Source organism: Odocoileus virginianus, chromosome 14, assembly GCF_023699985.2.
Source record: "Odocoileus virginianus isolate 20LAN1187 ecotype Illinois chromosome 14, Ovbor_1.2, whole genome shotgun sequence".
NCBI lineage: Eukaryota > Metazoa > Chordata > Mammalia > Artiodactyla > Cervidae > Odocoileus > Odocoileus virginianus.
The window spans coordinates 24480170-24506300 of NC_069687.1; the positions used below are offsets into that span (position 1 = coordinate 24480170).

Consider the following 26131-nt stretch of genomic DNA (forward strand, 5'->3'; position numbering starts at 1 on the left):
AGAAAACACAGTTGGATATGAGTCTGGAGTTCAGGAGAAATTTTAGGGGTGTTAACGTGGATGTGAGTGTGCAAAGATCAGGGGTATTTAACTTAACAGGATCATTGTTGCTGTTGTTGAGCTCAGTTGCTCAGTTGTATCTGACTCTTTATAACCCCATAGACCCCAGAGCCTGCCAGGTTCCTCTGTCCATGGAATTTTCCAGGCAAGAATGCTATAGTAAGTCGCCATTTCCTTCACCAAGGAATCTTCCCAGGGATTGGTTTAAAGTTACAGTACTCAAACACTCCTTGGCAATAAATAGCTTGGCTGTCTCAAGTCCTGCTTCCCAGCGGGAGCTGCGGGCCAGCCTGGCCAGGGCTGTGAGGCCCAGCGCGGCATGGCCCCGGTGAGGTCGGGCGGCCCGGCCGTCAGAACTCGTCGATCTTCTTCTGCAGGTACTTGAGCATGGAGTCCATGCCCTGCGCCGAGCCCCAGATCTTCTTCAGCACCTCGCACTCCCGCTCGTTGGCCTGCTCCAGCTCCAGCCTCATGTTGCAGCGCACAAGGGCCTTGGATTCCTCGAGCACGACGGGGTTGCAGGAGGCGAGCTCCTTGATGCGGACCATGACTTCCTGGGTGAAGGTCCCAGGCCAGAACACCTGGGAGACCAGCCCTTTGCGCACGCCTCCTGTGCTGTTAGCTTCCGCCCGCAGAGCAGCATTTCGTTGGCAGATGCTCCTCCCATAATCTTGGGGAACATGACGGTGGAACAGCCGTCTGGACTCTGTCCAAAGGTGGTATAGGGCGTCTGGAACCATGCCTTTTCGTTGGCCCAGACCACATCACAGAGAGGCAGGATGGATGCTCCTAGCCCAATGGCCGGGCCATTCACAGCTACGACAATAGGCTTCTTGAACTGGATGAAGGCGTTCACGAAGTTTCTGATGGCCTCGGCCATCCTGGCACTCTCCCTCTTGCGGTCATCCGGCAGGCGCCGGATGAAGTAAAGGAAGTCCAGGCCACAGCAGAAGACGCTACCCACGGCGCTGAGCAGCACCAGCTTGCTGTCATCGGCATCAGCCATGCTCAGTGCGCTCTGCAGCTCCTTCATCACCTCCGGGTTCAGCGAGTTGTTCTCGGACGACTTGGTGGACAGCAGGATGTGGGTGAAGCCGTCCTGCTTCCGGACCACGATGTCCCGGTACCTGTAGGCGCTCTCCCTCTGTCGCACGCTGAAGCGCAGCCGCTTGGTAAAGGGCTGGTCTCCCCTGTCCCTGATGAACTTCCTCTTCACAGCTTTCACGCTCATGACTGACGTCTGCAGGGGGCTCGTGCAATTGGTCGTCAGCCCGGCCATGAACTGGGAGGTGCCATTCCCATTCACGGCCAGCCCCGTGGCCACGGCGGCCTTCACGGGGCCCGACGCCTGCGGCAACAACGGGTGTATCCAGGGCCGGCTCCCCATCCGCACTGGCTCCACCCCCGGGCTCAGTAGGGCCCCGATTGGCTTCTCGGCCACCGCCTCTGGGGCCGCCGTGTCCTCTGGCCCCTGCACCACGGGGTCTGGCTTCTCGGGGCTCTCGTCCTGAAAGCCGTCCACCGCGGTCCTGCTCTTGATGGGGCTCTTGGGCCCAAGGTTCTTGATGCCCGACCGGGCCAGGTCCATGTTCTTGCGGGTGGCCAGGCCCGGCGCGGGGCTCTTCCGGAACTTCTGGCTGGCAGCAAAGAGTGGGCTGCTCTTGGCCTCCTGCTCCTTGCCCACCACTAGGGCCTTGGGGGCAGCCTTGGAGAAGCTGCTGTTGGTGGTGATGAATCTTTCCAGGGATTGAACCTGGGTCTCTTGTGTATCTAGCACTTGCAGGCAGGTTCTTCCTCATGTGCTACCTGTAGGTTGTTGGAACCGTAATGTGGTTTAGTTTTGAATGTATAATTTAATTAGTCTTCTTTCACTAATAATTCACATCTCCTCTTCTCTTATTCCCTTTTGGGTATACACAAGCTCTTCCTATTTAATAATGTTTTCTGTGGTATCCCAAAGCCTTCTCATGCTCATAATAATAAACACACAAATATATAGTCACATATACTAAAGCATTGCCCTCACTCACTTTAAGGGGTTTTTATTTGTAAAATTTTCTGTTTATAACGTATAATAGACATCTTCATATGTGAACCAACTATACAATATCTAAATGATATTATATGGTATACATTAATCATTTATTAAAGTATTCAATCACCTATAATATTGTTTGATATTAAATATATTTCCACTACAAACTGCTATGCATATCTGTGTCTATAAATATGTAGCCCATGCAAACTTGCGTTTATACATGTCAGTTCAGTTCAGTCGCTCAGTTGTGTCCTACTCTTCGTGACCCTATGGACCACAGCATGCCAGGCCTCCCTGTTCATCACCAGCTCCTGCAGTTTACTCAAACTCATCTCCATTGAGTCGGTGATGCCATCCAACCATCTCATCCTCTGTCCTCCCCTTCTCCTCCTGCCCTCAATCTTTCTCAGCATCAGGGTCTTTTCAAATGAGTTAGCTCTTCACATTCATATTATATATTTTTCAGATTGTTTTATGAAAAATTATAACAGCTTGCATTTCTACCAATGATCCATGAGATTCTACTTCTCCTTCTCATCTCTATCGCCCCTAATGGCAGGCCTTATATTTTTAAAATTTTTTTCCTCATTACTCTCCTGATTATATAGTTATAGCCCATTGTTGTTCTAATTATGCATTTCCTCAACTACTAGGGAAAATTTTCTCTTTCTTTAATTGTTCCAACATCTAGGGAAATTTCTCACATTTATTAAGTATTCTTTTATATATTGGTAGACTGGTTGTCTTTCTTGAATTTCTGTCTTCTGGCCTCCTTTGACATCTCTTAGTATATTTTTCCTAGGTTCTACCTTGTTGAAATGTTGAGTTTTTCAGTTAGTTGGAAGCTGTGAATAGTCAAAGTTTACTACAAGTATATGCTCCAAAAATTTTTTAATACAGAGACTTCATCAAAATATCTTGTGCAATTGTGTTTTTTGCTTGTTTTCTTAGCCCCAGGAAGGCGGGGGATTATCCTTGGAGCTATTATTCTACACTGAGCATTCTCTTACAACATAAGAGCAATTTTTTTGTTTGTTTGTTTCAAGTAAGGGTGAGGGAGCTATTACAGTAGTGATTTTCTAATTTTTGTAGCTATTCCATATTACTGTCTCTGTAACTCCTTCCTGGACACTTGGACACAGTACTTCAGGTAAATTACTCTGAGCACAAGTATGGTTTGCACCAAGAGGCAACACGATGATATGATCTTGGACTCTGCTCAGGCAGACACATGGTTTGGTCTCATGCTTTGTGCAGTCTAATAATACTAATAACTTCAACAATAATAATTTAACTACAGAATCAACATAGAGCAAAATGATGCAACTGATTACTCAAGGTTATTAGAACACAGTCATAAATAGCAGGATCAAACATTCCAGTGTTTTAAGACATTAAATATTATAGAAAACTTCATTATTTCCTCAGCCAAGAGGTGAAACTTACATGTATTCAATATATTAAGACAATTTCTTCATGACTGATGATGCTTCTGGTTGCTTTCATGTATTTATTATGTAGCTCATCAAAATGTGATTCTAGTGAAACGTTTCAGTCATTTCTGTCATTTAAATTATTAAAAGTTCAGCTATAATAGTCTCTAAATCCTGGCTAACAGTTGCAGTAGTTGCTTGTTCATTTATCGATGAGAAAAATACACAATGATGTCCTGTCTCAAATGGTCATAAATCTGTCAAGAATTCAAAGACTGACTCATAAATACAATGCCTCACAATGCTTGGAAAATATCTGTTTTCTATTGGTGACATATAAAATATCATTGACAGTGGTAGAGACTTTTATATTCATATAAAGCCCTATTGGAAAAAAAAATCTTTATTTTCCTGAATTATGCTGTTGGTACTTTGCCTTTAAAGCCATTTGTATAGCATATAATTTGTTGCTGCTATAATGAACATTTATAAAATTTATATTTAATTTTATGTTAAATCAAAGAATGCCATAATTTTTAATATTATATATTAGAAAGAGCCATTTTCTCTTTTCTTACCAAAATTTTTCTTAAAGCATTTGCACATTTAATAATATGCTGTCTTTTGTATTTACCTCAAGCCTGTATAGAGGACAAAATAATCTTCTGCATTTAGAGTCTAAGTTCTTTGTATATTGTAGAATTCTATTAATTAAAGGCAAAATAATCATCCTATTACTGATCATTTGTATCTTTGAAAAGTTATGAAAGACTTAAGTGGACAGTACGTGTCTACCTATTATAGGTGTGTGTTGTGTATGAAATACACTGACATAAATGATTTACCAGATGGAGACTAAGACTCCAATTACCAAGGAAGGTAAAAATCTTTTCCAACCATCTGAGGTAAACATACATACTAAGAATTTTTGATTGTTATATATTTGAATTATTGTGAATTTCTAGCTTAATTTGGAAGAACGGAAGACCAAAGGATTGTAAGAGTACATACATAGATCAGTTCTAAAATTCAGATAGCCTAGATGATTATTGTTTATTTTCTAAATTGTTCCATGTTATCATGTATGCGATTATTTAGAACAAATATGTAGAAGTGACTTCTCTTTGTCTGTTTGCTTTCTTAGTTTTTATTTTCTTCCTTGCATGTTTTTTCCCCTCCCTTTTTACTTGAATATATCTCTTCTAACATTGCAGCCAGAGTTCATTAATTGTATTTATAATTTCTAGATTCTACCTTTCATTTAAATAAATATCAATGCTAAGTTTTGATTGGTATTCTCTACTTGGGTTAAATAAAGTTCAGTCTTGAATACTTATAGCTGAAGCTTTCTAGATTCTGATTTTTTTTTTTTTTTTTGGTGGGGGAAGGTTGTTATCCTCTAAATGCTGTAAGTTTTTTCCTGAGTTTCACTTTTTTCCAAATTTGTGTCATTCCTGAACTTCAAACCTATGACTGTGTCCTATAGATTCCATTATTTTCAGAATCAGGCTGTTCTTTTCTTGCCCCGCCCCCCCGCCTCTACTTGAACCAGGGATCCCAAAACGGTGACCCTGCAACACCTAGTCTTTTGACCTTTATTACGTCAGTGCTTTTGTATCTTACACTTACTGTTTCATCTGCCTCATATCATCGCAAGGTTGGCTCCTTCCAAAAAATATTAATTCCTCAGGAGCTGCCTTCTCTAAATAACCAATGTCAAAGAGTCCCTCCCCTTAACTCTAGTCATTTTTTTATTACATTATCCTTTTTTTTAAATTTTGTCACATCCAGTAGTACGTCATATTATTATATGAAATTTTCTTATTATATATATTCTTCTTTACTTTCTGTTTTTCAAATTGAACAATCACACTTGTGTACAAAAACTTTGCCTAAATTTTTGATTCTCAACATAGCAGTTTTGAATTCTCAAATATTGAATGGATGAGGTAATGGCTTTATGCAAAAACTACCACTAAGTCAATAGATTCCTTCTAATCTTTTCAAGTTAATTAAATAATGTTATTAAATAGCATTTGAGCCCTAGGAAACCTGACATGATTCCTCATTATACAAATGTTTGTCAATCATATGTAATTACTTAGGATAGATGTGGGATAGTTATTTCTTAATGTGATTGTAATGTAATTTCAAATATATAGCAGAAAATCAGGATTAACTTGGTTTTATCATAAATGATCACTGCATTTAATAAACAATACAAAATGTAAAATTTCTAAACTTAATTTATATATGATAATATCTTGCATCAGTTTTGTACTTAACAAAATGGCATTTATTACTGTAATTCTATGAGGTATCTATGATAAACATTAATTACTACACTAATCAGCTAAATAATATTGCTCTCAAGAATGGGTATTGAATCTGGATTTTTACCTTAGTTTGGCTACAAAATTGTTGGCATGTACTTACAGCAACATAACATTATATATTATTGAAAAACAATATACATTTCATCCAGGCGAATTATTTGGTCCCTATGAGTTGAAGGCTTATAGTCTGAGTAGAAAGTTTCTCTCTTAGCACTTTTGTGCTGAAAGATTTATGTTATGATGATACTTAGTATCTTTATAGGAAATATTTTATCCAGAAGAGATGTACAGTTTTACCATGAGTGAGAATCTAGTTTTAACTTAAAATTGGTCTAACTCCAATTGTTTTAGGAATATTTCTTTCCTCATCTCCAAATGTATTTGCTGACAATTCTGATTTCCACCTGATATTGTTACGGTTTTCATGAAGGCTAACTAGAAACTTCACAATCCAGACAAATGTTGCAATTTAATTTTATGTTTAAAAACATAATGGTCCAGGCCCCAGAATTTCAGTATTATTTCCTATACAAGCTCCTTTATTTTGAAGCTGAATATATGAACTGCCAAAAGTTTTATTTTGAAAGCTAGTTTTCCTGGATCCCTTTATATCAGAGCAAGTAATGAAATCAATAAAATATTTTGGTTGGTGAAAAATACATACAGATTAGAAATTCTATGGTGCTGATTTTTAGTTTGTTGTTTTGTCTCTAGTGTAAGCTGTGTAAAAACAGCAAGCACTGTTTCTGTCTCAAAATAGAAGCAATTAGCATCACTCACAATCTTCTTTTATCAAATACATCCTTTTGGTTTGTAAAATTAAAATGCTGAGATTTTAATCCACCTCTTCAGTGTGTGTTCTTGTTCTATTTTCTCTGAAAGCAGTTTTTCTTTCTTTTTCACTTGAAGTTTTAGCTTGGGTTGCTTTTAATACACATTGTCATTCTTTTAGGGGATATCATCTATTTTCTGGGCTTACACGGTAATTTGGTGCTGTTTTATGTACTTAACAGTCTTGCTCTTTTACTAGAGAGTAAATACCATATATACATGCAGTATTTGTGATAGTATGCCAACTAGGTCCACGATTTTAATATCTTCTTAGGTAACAGATTTTGGCAAAAGAGCTATAAAAAACACCCTGCAGAGAATGAAAAGCCCCACCATGTAGAAAACCGTGACTTTCCGTTAGCTAGCACTGTCCACTTCTTCCCAGGTGGTGCTAGAGGTTAAGAATCCACCTTAAAGAACCCTCCAGCCAATGCAGGAGACATGAGATATGGGTTAGATCCCTAGGTTCTGAAGATCCTCTGGAAGAGGGCATGGCAACCCACTCTAGTATTCTTGCCTGGAGAATTCCATGGGCAGAGGGATCTGGTGGGCTACAGTCCATGGGGTTGCAAAGAGTCAGGCCTGACTGAAGTGATTTAGCACACAATCGAACTTCACTGTTTTCAGCATTATATACATGATACTGAGAGTGCAGATTGTATAGTGGAAGACGGCATGAGCCACATCATGTAATGGAAAAAGTATACTTTGGCCACCCAATGTGAAGAGCTAACCCACTGCAAAAACCCTGACGCTGGGAAAAATTGAGGGCAGGAGGAGAAGGGGGTGGCAAAGGATGAGATGGCTGGATGGCATCATCAACTCAAAGGACATGAGGCTGAGCAAACTCTGGGAGATAGTGAAGGACAGGGAAGCCCGGCGTGTTGCAGTCCATGAATCACAAAAAGCAGACATGACTTAGCAACTGGAAAACAGCAACAATAAAAAAGATGTAAATTTATTTTGTAACTTGTTAGGTTTCAAACACTATTAGAAATAGAAGTGGGGGCTTATGCGTGCAAATGGATATAAGAAACTGGAGAGCAGGGTAGAAGATAAATTTGGCAATTGCAAGCATATAATATGATAATATCAACAAGAAAAAAATAGGGAAGAGAGGGAATGAGGACTGGATTTCATCATCAATAGTAAGTTTGCATAGCAGAATAAGAAGATTCCATTGATTTAGAAACAAAACTAAAAGGCCAGAAGATCTAAGGAAGGAAGATGTCATATATATTAAATGCAACTAATAGATAACACATGATTATTATGGGGGTGAAATATATATTTTGGGGCAACTGAGTAAATGGATGACTTTTATAAGAGTTAGTTGAGTGATGCAGAAAAAGCCTTTTCGGAATAGATGGAATATTATCTGAAGAAAAGCAAACAAACAAAAACTTCCTCACTGGGTTTTGAGTGTCTGTTCCTTAATGTTATGTCCTTTATTTTATAGTTATATATGTTAAGATATTCCTTTATTATATTAAGACAAAATTTTAGATTGGTGGTTGCCAGAGTCAGGGAATGAGGGGATAGTTGAAATCGGTAAATGTGGCCAAAAGGTACAAACTTCCAGTGCTAAAATAAACAAGTCCTAGGTATGTAATATACATCATGGTGACCACAGTTAATGCTGTATCATATATTTGAAAGCTGCTAAGATAGTAGATCTTATAGGTTCTCAACACAAGAAAACAAACAAACAAACAAATAACTGCTTGGTGATAGATTATCGGGATCTGCAGAATTGTAGTTATTGTAACCTAAAAAACTAAATTTGACATATTAAAATTGGCCAACTGATATCACGCATCTTTTCCCAAACCAATAGTTATACAAAAGTGGGTTTAATGCCTATATTGGCTTTTGTAGGCTTGGTTTCCTAACTCATCCACCAAGAAGAGTGTTCAGTTACAGTGATTTGCTAAGATTGATTATGTACCACCCTGGAGCAATTCCTCAAGCAATTGCTCATACTGGAGCAATTCCTCCAGAACCATATGGGAGAAATAATATACATAATAGGAACTTATTCAAAGCACCCAGTACACAGAACTATAAGAGATCCAAATGGGCATCCGATGAAGAAATAATAAACAAATGACTGTGTTATACTGCATTATTTCAAAGGGTAGACTAAAACAAGCTGAATGAAAATTACATGTTTTTTGGGAGAAACCACAATCAATAGTTGTGAGCAATTAGCATTGTATAACTCAAGGGCAAAAGAAAACGAGTTTAACTCAGGAAAAATTAAGATAGAATTACATGGGGGAAAAACAACAATAATTACATTATACTCTGTTGTGTTCTTTAGCAAATCAGAAAACAGATGCTCCTAGCCCATGTAAAGGTAAAAAATATTAAATATTTCAGGTTTAATTATGAAAGTAATAAACTTTTGATATTACTATCAATATTTTTGACTTGTGTCTTCCCATATACTTGGGAACTGAATATACCGTTCAGGATGGAGAGAATACATTATCATAATGTCATTTGTCATCCTATATTCAGATGCCTCCAACTTCCTCCCACAAACACACTTTGCTCTGCTATTTACAGCAGCTAATAAGGCAGTCAATAAGATCAGGATTAATTCTGGGAATTAAAGTTGGGAAATAATATAAGGGATTTTGCATCTGCCACTGTGTAGTCTTTTGTATAATTATAACTTTAATTTTGTTCTGTATTTCAGAACAAGAACTACACTTTTTTCCCCTAAATTATAAGAACTAAAAACAAGTCCAGTTTTGGCAAGTCATATTATTATATTCTTACAAACTCTTTCTAAAATCTATTCTTTAGCATTAGGGGGAATTGAGTACACTAGTCCTCTGGGAGGGTTTTTATGATTCTTTTGTGTCTAAAGGAAATTATGAGTAGAATTTTCCTCATTTCTTTCATTTTAAACTACATTTCATAAGGCTGGATAAGCATAATTTTTTTCCAGCTGTTTCTATGGCTGCTTATTTTTTTGAGCACAGTCTTTGCAGCACTGATTTCTAATTCATAGAACATTCAGTGCACATTGTTCTTACTCAGTATGCATATTACTGAAGAGTCTAAATTGGTTTTAGAAAGTTTAGGTACTTAAAACTATGATGGTGTATATAAGCTTGTAGTCATCATTAAGATAAAGGGAAATGCAATTTTGCAAATGTTTTCTTTTAATTTTCTGGATTAGTTCCCCTTTTAAAAATGTTATGGGTAAGAATATTTAGTTTATCAATTTTCTTGAAACAACAAATACTATTCCTAAAAAAATAGTCCTAAATTATACAGAATAGATTCACACTGTGGTAGCAATAAGAAGAAAGTTTGAAAAGTACAGTTATATAAAAATTAAGCATTCTTGAAAAAGCATTATTAGCATGATAGTAATTAAGTGATAATAGTGCTCTTTGTGATGTTATTGACACAAGATTCCAATTCCATTACATTGGTTCAAATCTATTTCCATTATCAATAAACAGCAAAATAAAAAATTATGTTATTTTTTATTTTATTTTTCTAAAGGATGAATTACACAAAATATACAAGAGGACCTTTATGAGATCACTGATAATTTAAGACAACAATTTTCCCCCACTATTCCACTCCTACACCCCACATTGTTTTGACTTCTTTTTTCTGAAGCTCCCATATCCTCATATACTCTGTATATTCTCTCTCATCACCTTCCATTAGAAAAGAATTATATTTGAGAATATGATAAAAGTAACTTATCATAAGGATAGAATGAGATAATCCAGACACAGAACTGGTGTAATATCAGCATATAGTAAACACTACATTAAAGCTGGCTTAAAACTCAACATTCAAAAAATAAAGGTCATGGCATCTTGTCCCACCACTTCATGACAAATAGATGGGGAAACAATGGAAATAATGACAGGCTTTATTTTCTTGGGCTCCAAAATCACTGCAGATGGTGACTGCAGCTATGAAATTAAAAGATGCTTGCTCCTTGGAAGAAAAGCTATGACAAACCTAGATAGCATATTAAAAAGTGAGACATTATTATGCTGGCATAGGTGTGTCTAGTCAAAGTTACAATTTTTCCAGTAGTCTTTCATGGATGGGAAAGTTGGATAATAAAAAAAGTTTGATTAAAATTGTGTACATCAGGAAAAAAAGAATGGGATTGTTGAGATTGGTTTATTACCAATATAATATATATATGAATCTTCTTGACCACACTGCCTGTTATATGACTTCCTCTATTAACACCAGGCACCTCTGTTTTTGAAATGGAGAGAACAGAAAGTTGAATTCATGTAGGGTTTGAGATTTATTCAAGTTATAAAGAAAAATGACAGAGTAGTTAGAATTTGGGTTAATGGAAAACTATTTTTAAAATTATGGACCAGGAAATCTGAAATTAATAATGAGAGATATAAAATGAATGGATATAGTGAAAGTAGGAAAGCTCTGAACAAGCTTGATGAAGTTGAGTGGAAAAAAAAAACAACAGAAGGATGAGTTTGTAAGTGGAGAGTTGGGTGGTTTGAGCAGTTTCAAAGATGGACACAAGACAACTGATAAAATGCAAGTTATGATGTTTGCTATGTTTTATGTGTTTTATTACTGGACACAATGAGAACAATTTTATACATGGAAAATTTAAATCACCATAAGGTCAAGAGATTGACAGTTTATCCCATGGATGCTAGAATCACCATGAGGTTATACAAAAAATGGAGAAGAGAGAAACAGTTTAAATCAAGTGGCAATGCTTCAAACTGCCCTGGTGGTGCAGTGTATGGGAATCTGCCTGTCGGTGCAGGGGACACAGATTCCATCCCTGGTCCAGGAGGACTCCACAGACTGTATAGCTACTGAGTCTGTGCCCCAGGGCTGCTGCGCACTCACTCCAGAGCCCAAGAGCTGCAACGCCTGAAGCCCACGTACCTAGAGTGTGTGGTTCACATCAAGAGAGGCCACCACATTGAGAAGTCAGAGCACCACGACGAAGACTACTCGCCACAGATAGAGAAAACAGGATGGTTATGAGAGAAACCCTTTGTGCTATGGGTCACAGGAAGATGACTCTGAGCCTGTGGAAAGGCTTCTTTGAGTCCTGGAACATTCATAGATAGGATCCACCACACAACAGAATATGAGTGTTGTGATCTATGGCTATCATTTTCCCGCTAACCAGGATACAGCTTACAATGGTGGAAAGAACCTAGGGGTTGGCATTCTATTTACCTTGATTACAATTTCAGTTCTTGCACATATCATATGCGTGAGCTTAAAGTTCACTAAGAGGATTGGGAACGGTGTAAATAGCGCTTGGTTCTTGGAGATGTTGTCATTCTGCTCTTTTCTCTTGATAATGACAAACAACAGTAAGAAACATATTTAAGAAATCTGTTCTACATTAATCTTCCAAACCCAGAAAGCTTTTTTTTTTTTTTTTTTTTTGGTAATTTCCTTTAATCTTATGGTCTCTAAATTTTCATGCTGACTGAACTCCTGAGGTGGTTCTTTATAATACAAATATCGCCATCAGATTACAGAAATTCAGATAAAAGAAGTCGAGGTTCGGGGTCTAGACTCTTCCACCTTTACAGCATCACAGGTAATTATTATTCAGTATATTCAACTGGATGTATTTGGAGGAACTGAGTCCTCGACCTACTGTGGTTCTTAAGACAAATTTTGAAGGTCACGTTTTCCTCAGTTTTTGGAGAAAGAAATTTAACCGAGTCAACAAATTCTCTTAAACTTAAAAGAAAGGTAACTATATGAAGTGATGGTATATATTTAGCTTGACTATAGTAATCATTTCACTGTTTATATGTATAGCAAGGCATCATATTGTATATCTGAAATATACGCAGTTTTTATTAAAAATAAGATTTAATGACTACATCATTGGGACAAAATTCTAAATTCTGGAGCAGCTATATATTTCCTAACTTCTGAATAACTGCTTCTAGTTTTCAATATGTCATAAATGTATATGGGTCACTGATCACGGGAAGCAGAATTCATAAAACCACATAAGAATGTTCTGTTTGTTACAACAAACAATGCATTCTCAGAAAAAAATCACCAACAGCTATAATATGAAGAACAATATTTTAGTCCAAATAAGTTAAAAAAAAATAAGCAGTCAACAAAAAACTGATACTGTGCTAAACCTGTCAGGATAAGAGCAGTTTCACAGCCATTCAATTATGCAGAGATTGTTCATTTCACTCTAAAATCTCTAAAAGTATTAGCTCAAAACTTATTCATCAGGAAACTAAAATTTGCTCAAAGATAGTTATCTTCTGTACAAAGGTACCTGGAAATTAACTGTTAGAGAGTACATGATTAGGATCACAGAGGATAATAAGTCTGGTATTTATAGAGAAATGAGAATATAGAAACATAAGCTTGCCAGTGAGATTGAGATGTTATCTTCATTCAGGTGGTACTGGGATGGCTGATCCTGAAGGAAGTGTATGTATTTTCTTTGAAGAGGCACACTTGTAGGGCAGACTGATTGAGCTCAAAATCCAGCTCCACCCTTCTCTGTAATAGGACTTGTAAGTCAGGCTCAAAATGCTTGACTCTATGTCCTCTGACCCATCTTACCCATTGTCTTCACCTATTTTCTGTAATCACTAATAAGACAAAAAAAAAAAAATGGAGATGAAAGTAAGACTAATTTTTCTATCACAAGACTTGAGAAAAAGAGGGCATTGTATTTTAGATCTTGAAAGAATTATTCTCCTTTGAGATGGTGGTACTAAGGACAGAGATAAAGATTTGACACTGAATAAATTCATGCAGTGATCTCCTTGTGAAAGATAAGTTGTTGTTTTTATTTCCTCAATTGCTTTTGTTTGGTTTTTCCTCTATTCTTGATGTAAACGGCAGTCAAATTGAGTCTGCACAAAATGGTGTAATTTCCATGACATTATTGTTGTTTAGTTGCTATGTTGTGTCCAGCTCTTTGCAACCCCATGGACTGGAGCACTCCAGGCTCCTCCATGGGATTTCCCAAGCAAGAATACTAAAGTGGATTGCCATTTCCTTTTCTAGGGATTCTTCCCGACCCAGGGATCAAACCCATGTCTCCTGCATTGGCAAGCAGATTCTTTACCACTGAGTCACCAGGGAAGCCTTCCCATGAGTTAATTTCAATAATGCAGTGGTCATATACAGTCAGGTGGGAATGCAGATGGGAGTTTAAAGAGAAGCAATTTTTGCTCCATATTCATTCACTTTTAATTATGAAGTAGGAGCAGGACATCAATATGAAGTTTGACCTGATGGCCAGGAATAAAGACTAGTGACCCAGGATGGAGATAACAATGGTGAAGAGCATAGAAAATAGTGTAATTACTGACAGATTACTGAATGAGGACTGGAAACAAAAGTTTCTCTTTATGAAGTGTACCAGAGCAGTTATTTTCAAGAAATTCTTGAGCATTAGACTGTCCTTGCTAAACCTGAAATTCCTGGACCTTAGATCAATCAAAGAAGAATTTTGACAGAGATGTCCAAGAATTAGAATGACAACAAGTAATCAAATTATTGTTAAGCACAAATACAATTGAGAATGGGGAAATTATATGATTTCTTAATAGTTTTTTATGGAAAATTAATATATTTTTATGCTTTTGAGCAAAAACAAACACATTTGTTTTAAAAATAAAATAAACATATAAAGTAATAATATCATAATATTTACCAGAAGTGATACTATTTTTGTCTTAGAAAACTTAACATTTTGTAATTAGAGCTATTGTTTTTATCCTTGAAATATTAGGGATGCACCTGGGTCAGGAAGAGCCCCTGGAGAAGGAAATGGCAACCCACTCCAATATTCTTGCTTGAAAAACTCCATGGACTGTTGCCTGAGGAGTCTGGTAGGCGACAGTCCATGGAGTCACATAGAGTCAGACACGACTGAGCAACTTCACTTTCACTTTACCTTAATGTAGGTTTTCAATAAATGTAAAAATACTTCTAACTTTAAAAGTTTACTCAATTCAATTACATCCATTACAGAAGTGATACAATTATAACAACCATTACTGTTATCAAACTGAAAAGAGTGGACACAATTACTCTTTCTTGAATATAGTGTTTCTCAAGAGATTGATGGCAAAGTTTAGATGATCAGGATTTAATATAAAAAGTTGGCCCACACTTCCCACCTCCTTGGCCCCCTTCCCAACTTTCAGCTGCCCCAAACAACTATTAATACATAACATTTTGTATCTTATCTCTCCAATTGACAACTCTTGATTTACTATATAAAAGTTATACTTTATATATTTGTTCTGTCAATATGTTGTCCAGTAATTAAGCAGCATGCTCCCATGGAAAAAGTCTGAAGTAAAATCCTAAGTGATTTTGAATAACATATGTAGCTATAAGCATGACTTAGTTCCAAAATAAAAATAGTAATAATATAATTTACCTTAAAGGAAACAACAGATCAATATTTGTGGGAAAATATACATATATTTGTGTGATGCTATGTGATATATATGTATATATATGTACATATAAAAATACATATAGTTGGTGATGGACAGGGAGGCCTGGCATGCTGCAGTTCATGGAGTCGCAAAGAGTTGGACATGACTGAGTGGCTGAACTGAACTGATAATATATATAAATCATATATGCATACACATAATAAGTAGTAATGAAATTTTGGAAGAAAATTACATTGTAAATCACAGGCAGTTGATGCATATTAGCTCCCTCTTGCCCTCTGAACAAAACAAAAGATTGTATAGGTTAGCATGTTAAGGCATGAAGTGGTACAGTTAGTTAAACATGTTGATACATTTTGGGGACAAAGATGGTAATGCAAATCTACCAACTAAATCAAATTTTTCCAAACTACTAATGTCATGAAAGACCATACTGAAAGTATAAAAGATCAAAGGAGTCTCTAGTTACATGACAATTAAATGCAATACTTGACTTTTCAATGGGCCCCAGATTGAACTGACCAATAAACAAACAAAAAATAAAATAGGTATAAAATATACATGGGGCAAATTTGAAAATGAATTGTATATTAGGTAATATTATTCTCAGTATTAAATCTCTGGTGCAATAATTGCATCATGATTATATGCTCTATTCTTCAGCAATACATGCTGAAGTACATAAAGTGTCAGGAAGTACATAAATTGTGCAGATTTCAAGTGGCTAATAAAGGGGAAAGAGAGAAAGAAGGAAAATGAGAAACTGAGAAATTAGAACTGATGGTGTCACCGATTCAATGAACATGATCTTGGGCAAACTCCAGGAAAGGGTGAGAGACAGGGAAGCCTAGTGTGCTACAATCCATGGGGTTATGAATAGTCGGACACAACTAGGCAACTGAAAAACAACAACAAAGATGTTAAAATTTAGTGAAACATAAACAAAGGGTTTTTCAAATTTTTTAAAAATGGAAAATAATTTTAAAAATTTTAAGATGCACATATAGAGGGTGATTTAGGAAATGGTATATTTTAGGGTATAAAATTTAATTTTCTTGATGTATGATCCCTTATTAATTGATTTTGTTGCTTTCCTAAGCTATAGTAATATTTTCCCCAATTTTACGGTTCTATTAAGATTTTCAGCTAAGCATTATCAACTAAAATAGGATACAAGATATGACTTCATATTATAACTCAGAAACATAGCAGAATGCTAAACTAGGAAATAGGCTTGGTCAAGAGCAGAATTAGGTTGATTTAAATATTAAAAAATATATGTCTTAAAGATAAAAGTAACTATTTATGTAAATTGAAGGAATTGCAAACATTAAGAGCTGATTTTCAGTGCTTTAATTTGACTTTCTAAACTGAAACCTACAAAAAGAATAGTAAAAAATAAATGTCTGCTGTTTTCAATGACTATTTTTAAAATTTAGTTACAAAAAGAGTTACATCATTTTAAGTTATGAAAATGCAGAATGTTCCACTGATTGCCAGTTGTTGTTCAGATCCAGTCTTAGTCACATTTATCTGAAGAGAGAGATTATGATTTTATCAAAGTTGGATGCCTTTCAAAGCACTTTTTTTCACTAATTATTTTTGGAATTTTAGGGAGTCAGGAGCAGTTGAATTGACTTATAATGGGATTAAGAATGAGATAGAAACATCTGCTCCTGTCAACGTTGTTATTTTTCATAAGCATCAGTTTTATAGAGAGCATTTTTATTTTTATTTCAAAAGAATTGCACTCTAGCAAATTAAAATACTCTCATTAATAATATGCAGATATGCTCTCATTGTGGCTGTAACTAATTTTGCAATCATGTAGAAGTCTAGAATGGTGGTAAGTAAAAAACTCTGTTCCCAAAAAGAACTGACCAAAAAAAAAACAAAAACAAAAACAGGTATAATCATACCAGATGATTGTGTTTCCCTATTACAATGAAAGTTGCATCCAAATATAAAGTCTCCTTTCTTTTCTTGACACAAAGTTTACAGAATGCTTCTGAGGCACTCAATGAATCATTAGCTCCTATTTTTACATGTACTAATTCAGAAACAATCAGTTGCCATGTTCTGATGATCCAAACTTGCATTTTTAAAGTCATCAATAGGCTTTCAGTGGTAAAGAATCTGCCTGCCAATTCAGGAGACTTGGGTTCCATCCCTGGGTTGGGAAAACTCCCTGAGGAAGGAAATGGCAACCCACGTCAGTATCTTGCCTGGGAAATCCTATGGACAGAGGAACCTGGCAGACTACAGTCCGTGGGGTTGCAAAAATCACACAACGTAGTGACTGAACAACAACAAAGAGAATGGTATAGAGAATGTCATGTGAGCCAGGCATTGCAGATTCACATTCCATCTCATTTCACAATCATGACCTTGCACAAGTTACCTAGATTTTCTATTTCTCGTTTTGCTCGTGTAAAAAATAAAATAATAATACTCCATACTACATAAAATTGTTGTGAGTCTACAATTAATAAATGTAAAGCATAAAGACAGCTATGCAAGTATTTACTTATAAATGCATTCATATTTCCATTTCCTTAAAATCTTCTGCGCAAGTCTAAGCACTTGAGATCTCTCTGTCTCTCTCTTCTGCCTTCTCTCCTTCTCTTGTTTATAGATACATCAGTATCTCTTATCATCTATTTAGCTCCTCCTTTTGTGAAGTTTCCTCTCATATTACCCAAATAAGTATTTTTAGGTTCAATTTTTTTTCTCTTAAATTTTAGTTTTTAGCTGTTAAAAAACATTAACTATACATTTAAGTAAGAAAAAATTTTATTCAAAGAAATTATTGCAATTAGGAGAATGCTCTAACCACAAGATCTGCCACCTCAAAATCAAACTAAAGACTTATTATTATAAGGAAGGGTAGGCAGGGCTGAAAGGAACTTTGTAGGGAAATTTTACAGCAGGTGGGGGGTGAACAGACAGCATTTTTAGGGTTGTTTAAAAGGAATTGTTTTCCCTGAAATGAGTCTGTTCTCAGCTGGATTGCCAGATGTTCTGCACCTTAGTTCTTGTTTGAGTTTGGGGGCAAATAAAAGTCTAGGTATATGAGAGGATGAGAAAATCCTGAGTAAATTATGGTCAAATCTAGTTAGTGGGCAGTCAGGAAGACATACTCATGACCTGTCTCTCCTCTGATGGCCAGTAATCAAAAGGTCACCACTTCAAAATAAAATATATAAAATACTGAACTATTGTTCATTGTGATTCAAGAGAAAAATAAAAAGAATGAAGTTCATAACAGAGGAGACAGAGAATCAGAGATAAACATTTGTCAAATAATAAAGGTTACTTATTTGATTCTAAATCCCTCAATGACAATGTATCTTCAGAAGTGAATGCCCGAAGTAATGTCAAGATGATACCACTAATAATATTTTTTATTATTATTATTATATACAGATACATATGTCAATGGCAATTGGTATTGCAATTTGCTGATAAATGTTATTTTTTTAAGGATACTTATATCCTAGAATAAGAAAATGAACAGTAACACTTTCAGTTACATGACAGCTGAAATAATTTTTCCCCCAAAGTTTGATTTTTTAAATTTATGCAGATTTCTCATTTTGATAGGTGTTAACATAAAAATATAGTTAGTGTTTGCTAGAACATTTAATTTTTAGCACATCTAATATTTCTTTAGGATAAAGAAAGAACCATATATAGTATATTATAACAGAAGTGGCTTATATAATCTTTATATGAACTTGGTTATAGTTAATATATAAATATATGTAATCATAGATTCACACATATAAATAAATTTTAGAATATATGAGTACCTAACATATGTTACTAAAGACATTATAGTTAATGAAAAAGAAAGAATCATTTACTCACTGATGCTGTGGAAATTTCCTAACTCTGGCAAGAATAAAAATAGAAAATTAGTGTGAATAAACACATACCAATTCATGCTGAAAAAGGTTTGATTGAATCCAAAATGAGTTTTTTTTAACATCTGAGTTGGGGAATTAAGAGTGATTTCTATCATCTCTTTTAAAGATTTATTCAAGAAACTTTTCTTTAACAATTAAAAGAAATAAAAAAAAAATTCATTAATTTTGTGAGCAAGCTATTAATCACTTCTAATTATATACAATTCTGACTTTTCCTTCTTTCAGCCAGTCATATCAATTAGGACATTCATTGTTAGAAAATTTGATAGATAAATATCTAGATAGGTAGATAGATAAAACATTTTTAAATTTACTTTTGATTGAATGTGATTACTGAGACCTTGAGAAGGTGAAAATGGAAAAGCTATTCTAAAAATCAGTATTCATAGATCCTTTTTCATACAATCTCAAACATGTTGCTCTGATTCATTAGAATTTTTTAAACTCTGAAATATTTATAGAGACAGGGATAATGTTAAATATCAATTTATGTGGATAAAGATATAAGCAATCATAAAGTATATGTGAATACACATATACTTACATATTTGTAGAGATAAATGATAGATGACTAGATAGATAAATAACACTTTTTATGTTTTCCCTTTGAGTTCATGTACTTTTTGCTTTTGTAGTGAGAGAAACTGGAAAATTTTTCTTTATTTTTTTTTATAAAATTGGACATATCAAGCGAACATTTCATGCAAGAAACGGCACACTAAAGGTAGAAATGGTAAGAAACTAACAGAAACAAAAGAGGTTAAGAAGAGAAGGCAAGAATACACAGAACTATACAATAAAGGTCTTAATGACCTGTATAGTCACAATGGTGTAATCACTCACCTAGAGCCAAATATCCTGGAATGTGAAGTCAAGTGGGCTTCAGGAAATATGAATGAAACTAGTGGAGGTGATGGAATTCCAGCTGAGCTCTTTCAAATACTAAAAGCTGATGCTGTTAAAGTACTGTGATGTTAGCAAACTTGGAAAACTCAGCAGTGGCTACAGGAGTAGAAAAATACAACTCGCATTCAAATCCCAAAGAAAGGCAATGCCAAAGAATGTTCAGACTACCATACAGTTGTGCTCATTTCACATGCTAGCAAAGTTATGCTCAAAATCCTTCAAGGCTTCAGCAGTACATGAACAAGAAATTCCAGATGTGCAAGCTGGGTTTAGGCAAGGTAGAGAAACAAGAGATCAAATTGCCAGCATCCACTGGATCATAGAGAAAGCAAGGGTATTCCAGATAAAGATCTGTTTCATTGGCTACACTAAAGGCTTTGACTGTGTAGATCACAACAAACTGTGGAAAATTGTTAAAGATATGGGAATACCAGACCACCTTACCTGTATCCTGAGATACTGGCATGCAGAACAAGAAGCAACAATTATTACCAGAAATGGAATGATGGACTGGTTCCAAGTTGGGAAAGGAGTATGTCAAGGCTATATTTTGTCACCCTGCTTTTTTAACTTATGCCCAAAAGTTGTTGTTGTTGTTATTCAGTCCCTTATTTGTGTCCAACTCTTTGTGACCCCATGGACTGCAGCATGCCAGGCTTCCCTGTCCGGCACCATCTCCTGGAGCCCACTCAAACTCATGTCCATTGATTCAGTGATGCCATCCAACCATCTTGTCCTCTGTCATCCCCTTTTCCTCCTGCCTTCAATCTTTCTCAGTATCAGAGTCTTTTCTGATGAATTGGTCCTTCACATTAGGTGGCCAATGTATTGTAGCATCAGCTTCAACATTAGTTCCTCCAGTGAATATTCAGGATTGATTTCCTTTAGGATTGACTGGTTTGATCTCCTCACTGTCCAAGGGACTCTCAAGTTTTCTCCAACACCACAGTTCAAAAGCATCAGTTCTTTGGCACCCAGCTTTCTTTAGGGTCCAACTCTCACATCCATACACAACTACTGGAAAGTTCATAGCTTTGAATAGACAGAACTTGTTGGCAAAGTAATGTCTCTACTTTTTAATATGATGTTTAATTGTATCATAGCTCTCCTTTCAAAGAGGAAGTCAGTGTCTTTCAATTTCATGGCTGCAGTCACCATCTACAGTGACTTTGGAGACCAAGAAAATAAAGTCTGTCACTGTTTCCATTGATTTCTCTTCTATTTGCCATGGAGTGATGAGAGTGAATGCTGTGATCTTTGCTTTTTGGATGGCGAGCTTTAAGCCAACTTTTTCACTCTCCTCTTTCACCTTCACCAAGAAGCTCTTAGGTCTTCTTCACTTTCTAACATAAGGGTGATGTCATCTATGCAGAGTACATCATGTGAAATACTGTGCTGCATGACTTACAAGCTGGAATCAAGATTGCCAGGACAAATATCAACAACCTTAGATATTCAGATGACGAAACAGTAATGGCAGAAAGTGAAGAGGGACTAAAGAGCCTCTTGATAAGGGTGAAAGAGAAGAGTGAAAACCTGCTTAAAACTCAACATTCAAAAGAACTAAGATATGGCACCTGGTGCCATTAATTCCTGGTAAATAGAAAGGGAAAAAGTGACACCTTATTTTCTTGGGCTCCAGAATCACTGAAGATGGTGACTGTAGCCATGAAATTAAAAGATGCCTGCTCCTTGGAAGAAAAGCTATGACAAACCTGGACAGTGTATTAAAAAGCAGAGATATTAGTTTGCCAACAAAGGTCCATATAGTCAAATCTAAGGTTTTTCCAGTAGTCACGTATGGATGTGTGAGTGGGACCATAAAGAAGGCAGAGTGATGAAGAACTGATGCTTCTGGCCTGTGGTGCTGGAAGACTCTTAAGAGTCCCTTGGACAACAAGAGATCAAATCAGTCAATCTTAAAGGATATCAACCTGAATATACATTGGAAGGACTCACGCTGAAGCTGAAACTCCAATAGTTTGACCATCTGATGTAAAGAGTGGACTCGGAAAAATTCTTGATGCTGGGAGAGATTGAAGGCAAAAGGAGAAGGGGGCAGCCAGGATGAGTTAGTTAGACAGTATCACCAACTCAATGGACACGAATTTGAGCATACTCCAGGAGACAGTGAAAGACAGGGAAGCCTGGTATATTGCAGTCAATAGGGTCACAAAGAGTCAGACAGAACTCGGCAACTGAACAACAACAACAACTGGAAACATTTAATAATTTTTAATCAGTGTTTATTTGCATATTATATTTAAAATATCTTATCAATTCCCTGAATTTAGAATGATTGATAATATATTTTGTTTATAATTTCCACTTTCTTTGCTGGTTGCTTTGCTTTTACTCAGTAATTTTCATTCATAGTGGCTTAACAAAAATTGCAATTGATAATAACAAGATTAACACAATGAAATACAGCAAACACTTCATATTCAGTGTTTTCTAACAAGGCAACCTTTCTCAAATCATCTTCCATGGAATATAATATTTGCACAAGGTCAATAACTATTGGGTGAAAATGCATTCCATAGATAAATAAGGTTGATATATATTGGATTAAATAATGTTAAACCAATCTTTTTAATCTAAGGCTTCTCAGAGCTATTCACCTATAATTTGTGGATCTGATATTAAAAAGAGGAATAATATGTAGCATTTCCATAGAAATTATGTGCCATGGATCATACACTCCTAAACCTATTTTATCCACTATCAATCCTGGTTAATGAAGATTCTCTAGCTCACTCAAACTAAGGGCTATAGCTATAGAAATAAAACTTTACTTATACTAACTGTATTTGGGGCATATTCCCATCAACCACAGTTTTATACATATGCACTATATAATTTGCAGAAATGAATGAAATCACTATGAATGAGAATATTTTAAGCACCATTAAAAGAAAAAAATTAAGTCACCCAGTCATGTCTGACTCTTTGCAACCCCGTGGACTGTGACTGCTAGGCTTCTTTGTCCGTGGGATTCTCCAGGCAATTATACTGAAATGGGTTGCCGTGTGCTCCTAAAGGGATCTTCCCAACCAAGGATCGAACCTGCATCTTCTGAGTCTCCTACATTGGCAGGTGGATACTTCACTGTCGGAGCCTTTAGGGAAGTCTTTTAAGCCCTCTAAGTCTCAGAAAAATTTATTCCTTCATTTCTGCTGCAGATATTTCTGACTCATGAAGTATAAGAGAGTATCTATTGAGTCCTTTTCTTATATAGAAAAATGGGCCCCCAACAGGTACTTCTAGTAATAAATATGAATTTAGTCTTGAAATTTTCCCATTCAAAACAATTATAATGTTATTGAAAACTGACTTGAAAATGAACACTTGAAAAGTACTAAGTTTGGGGGTTTTCTTTTCAGTTTTTCAGAGGATGTCTATGTAGATCCCTATTTCCTAGGTAAAATCCTTAAAGTGTATAGACAAATAGTTTGCTGAATGTTAAATCTGATGCAAACATTTTTTTTTAATAGTCCTTGTGTTTGAGCACATTTGTTTCTCTTATTTGGGCATATAATTTTTAAATTTTAGAATAATTTAGGTTTTTAAAAAAACTGCAAGTGCAGGTGCAAGCATAATAAATTTTCTTCCCAAATATACTTCATCCAGTTCCCTAATTATTAAAATCTTACATGACTATGAGTCATTTATCTCAATTAGTAAAGCAATATTAATAGATCATTGCTAACTAAAAATCAAACCCTTTGACATGCCCCCATTAAGGCTGATGGTCTGTTTGTTTTTAATTTAAAATCTGTTTTAATTTCTGTAACTATGAGGTGTTTCAGGTTCGTGTGGTATATTTCCTGCCCAGTGTTCCATTTGATTTTGAAATGACATTCATTTGCATTATTCTAAAAAAATGTTGGCAGGTCTTAAAGAGGAGAGAGTTTGTATTCAGCTTGAACTTGCCCGTGAGAGTATCCCTTGTCTCCTCTTTATCTTTGCTTTAAAAAGATATGAACCCAAGAGTCATCTGATAACATTCATATTAATGGGGAAAGGTGTTATGGTTTTTACCTATTTCTGTCCGCTGCTAAATGGAAAACATGTCTGTCAGGAACTCAAAAGGGAGACTTGGATTTATTCTGAGAAAACTAACCACTCTGACAGCTTACTCCTGTAGTACCTACAGAGCTTTGCAGCATATCTGAATTTGAAAGGAAAAAAAAAAAAAATCCCAGAATGTTAAGCTATATTTGCAAAATGTGGTTCCCACAGATGTCAAAAATACTGTCTCTCTAATTTTACCTTCATTATGAAACGCCTTCGGGCTCAGGCTGTGTAACTTTTCTATGAAGCACTTAATCTCTACCCAGGCCCCTTAGGAAGACGTAATAGCAATCAGTAAATAACAGTGCAGAGGCTGTTGATTACTATTGAATAAACTAAAATGCTTTCCATACATTGCAAACTAAAAATGGATCGCTCTCATCACTATCTTTTCTTAATGACATTTTAAAGTCTAAGGGCCTTATTAATCAATGCTTTATATGATGTTTCCAAAGATGTGCACATACCTTGCTTAGAAAACAGAAGAGAGGCAGATATAATGAGACTCTTCTGAGGAAATTAAATTAAATCAGTATTCATAAATATTAGGGACTTAATAGAGAATAAGAAAAAAAGAATGCTAAAAAATTAAGAAGTAATGGGGAAAAGAGAGTGGAAGAAAAGGAAATAACTACTGGGCAACAATGACAGATCCTTTGATGGTTAGTTTCTCAAAACTATTTTTAATAAGCATGTTGCCTTTTTACATTAAAAAATGAGGATTTTGAAAAAAAATCACTTGTTCATGTCCTCATAAGGAGTATGGTTAAAGCCAAGTGTTGAAACCATGCCTATTTGGCTCCAGAATTTGTGCTTTGCTCACTGTACAGAAAAACCCTGACATATTGGCAATTTGATAACATTTTAAACATAACGATGGCATTTAGTTGTTATTTGCAAAGGAGGAAGTTTAGATTTTTACTTTTAGTTTATATTCCATATGGCTTTATCAAAATTATGAATGTACTTATAGAAAAGTTTTAAAGACAATTTTAATATACTGAGTAAAAACCAAAAGATGAATATTTGTTGAAATATTACATTTATAGGGCTTCCTAGGCAGAGTTAGTGGAAAAAAATCCTCCTGCTCATGCAGGAGGCATAAGAGACTTTGGTTCTGTCCTTGAGTAGGAAGATTCCCTGGAGGAGGAAATGGCAATAACTCCAGTATTCTCATCTGGAGAATCTCGTGGACAGAGGAGCCTAGTAGGCTATTGTCAATGAGGTCTCAAAGAATTGGAAATCTCTGAGCACACATATTTACTGTGTTTACATTTTTAAACGGTTTTATGGAGGAATAGACAGATATTAAATGGTACATATTTATGCTATACAATTTGAAAAGTTTTGAAATTTTGATCACTCATGAAATCATCATCACGATCAAGATGCTGAGCACATTTACTTATGTTGTTCTCATCTGTATCACTATTCAAGTTAAATATGAGTCATCCAGTTTTCTTCTCTCATCCACCTTAGCTTTAACCTTCATCAAACAGCCATTTAATTCCAACACAAGTAAATTTTAAAAAGTTTTATCTGATCAAAAAGGTGCCATTTGGTGGCATTTTATTTAGAAAAGATTATATCCAAGAAGTAAATGTTTTCTATTTCAAGAGATCTTTCCTTTGTGCTTATACATGCATTTATACTTTTAAAGACTTATGCTTACTTAATATTTTTAATGATTATTTGATTTCAAAATCATCCTGCTCAGAATTTTCAAAGTATCCCAATGATTTTCCAGCAAATTCTGCTGCTACTAAGAAATGTGTATGCAACCTTCCTCTTACAACCTCTTTAATTTTGGAAAAAGCTTTTCTTAAAAAGATATGAATTAAATCTTTATCTCTGGCAAAGTAGCATATACTGTTCTTGGCATTGTCTGTTTGAGATTCTGTGGGTCAGGTATTGGGAATTAAGTGATTTGTTTTCTATGCCCCTCTTCTGACTTTTGCATCTTTGTTTCATGCTCGAGGATCTTCTAAGTAATCCTTTAGTTACAATCACTCCATTTAGCACTCTGGTGAAACTTTTAAGCTTCTCAGTGGTTCAATGGTATGGAATC

At 35.7% G+C, this 26131-nt stretch overlaps 1 pseudogene; it reads right to left on the bottom strand.

Moving 5' to 3' along the window:
• Window positions 1-401: 401 nt before the first annotated feature.
• On the bottom strand, window positions 402-1663 carry LOC110140412 (chromodomain Y-like protein pseudogene; annotated as a pseudogene).
• Window positions 1664-26131: the final 24468 nt, after the last annotated feature.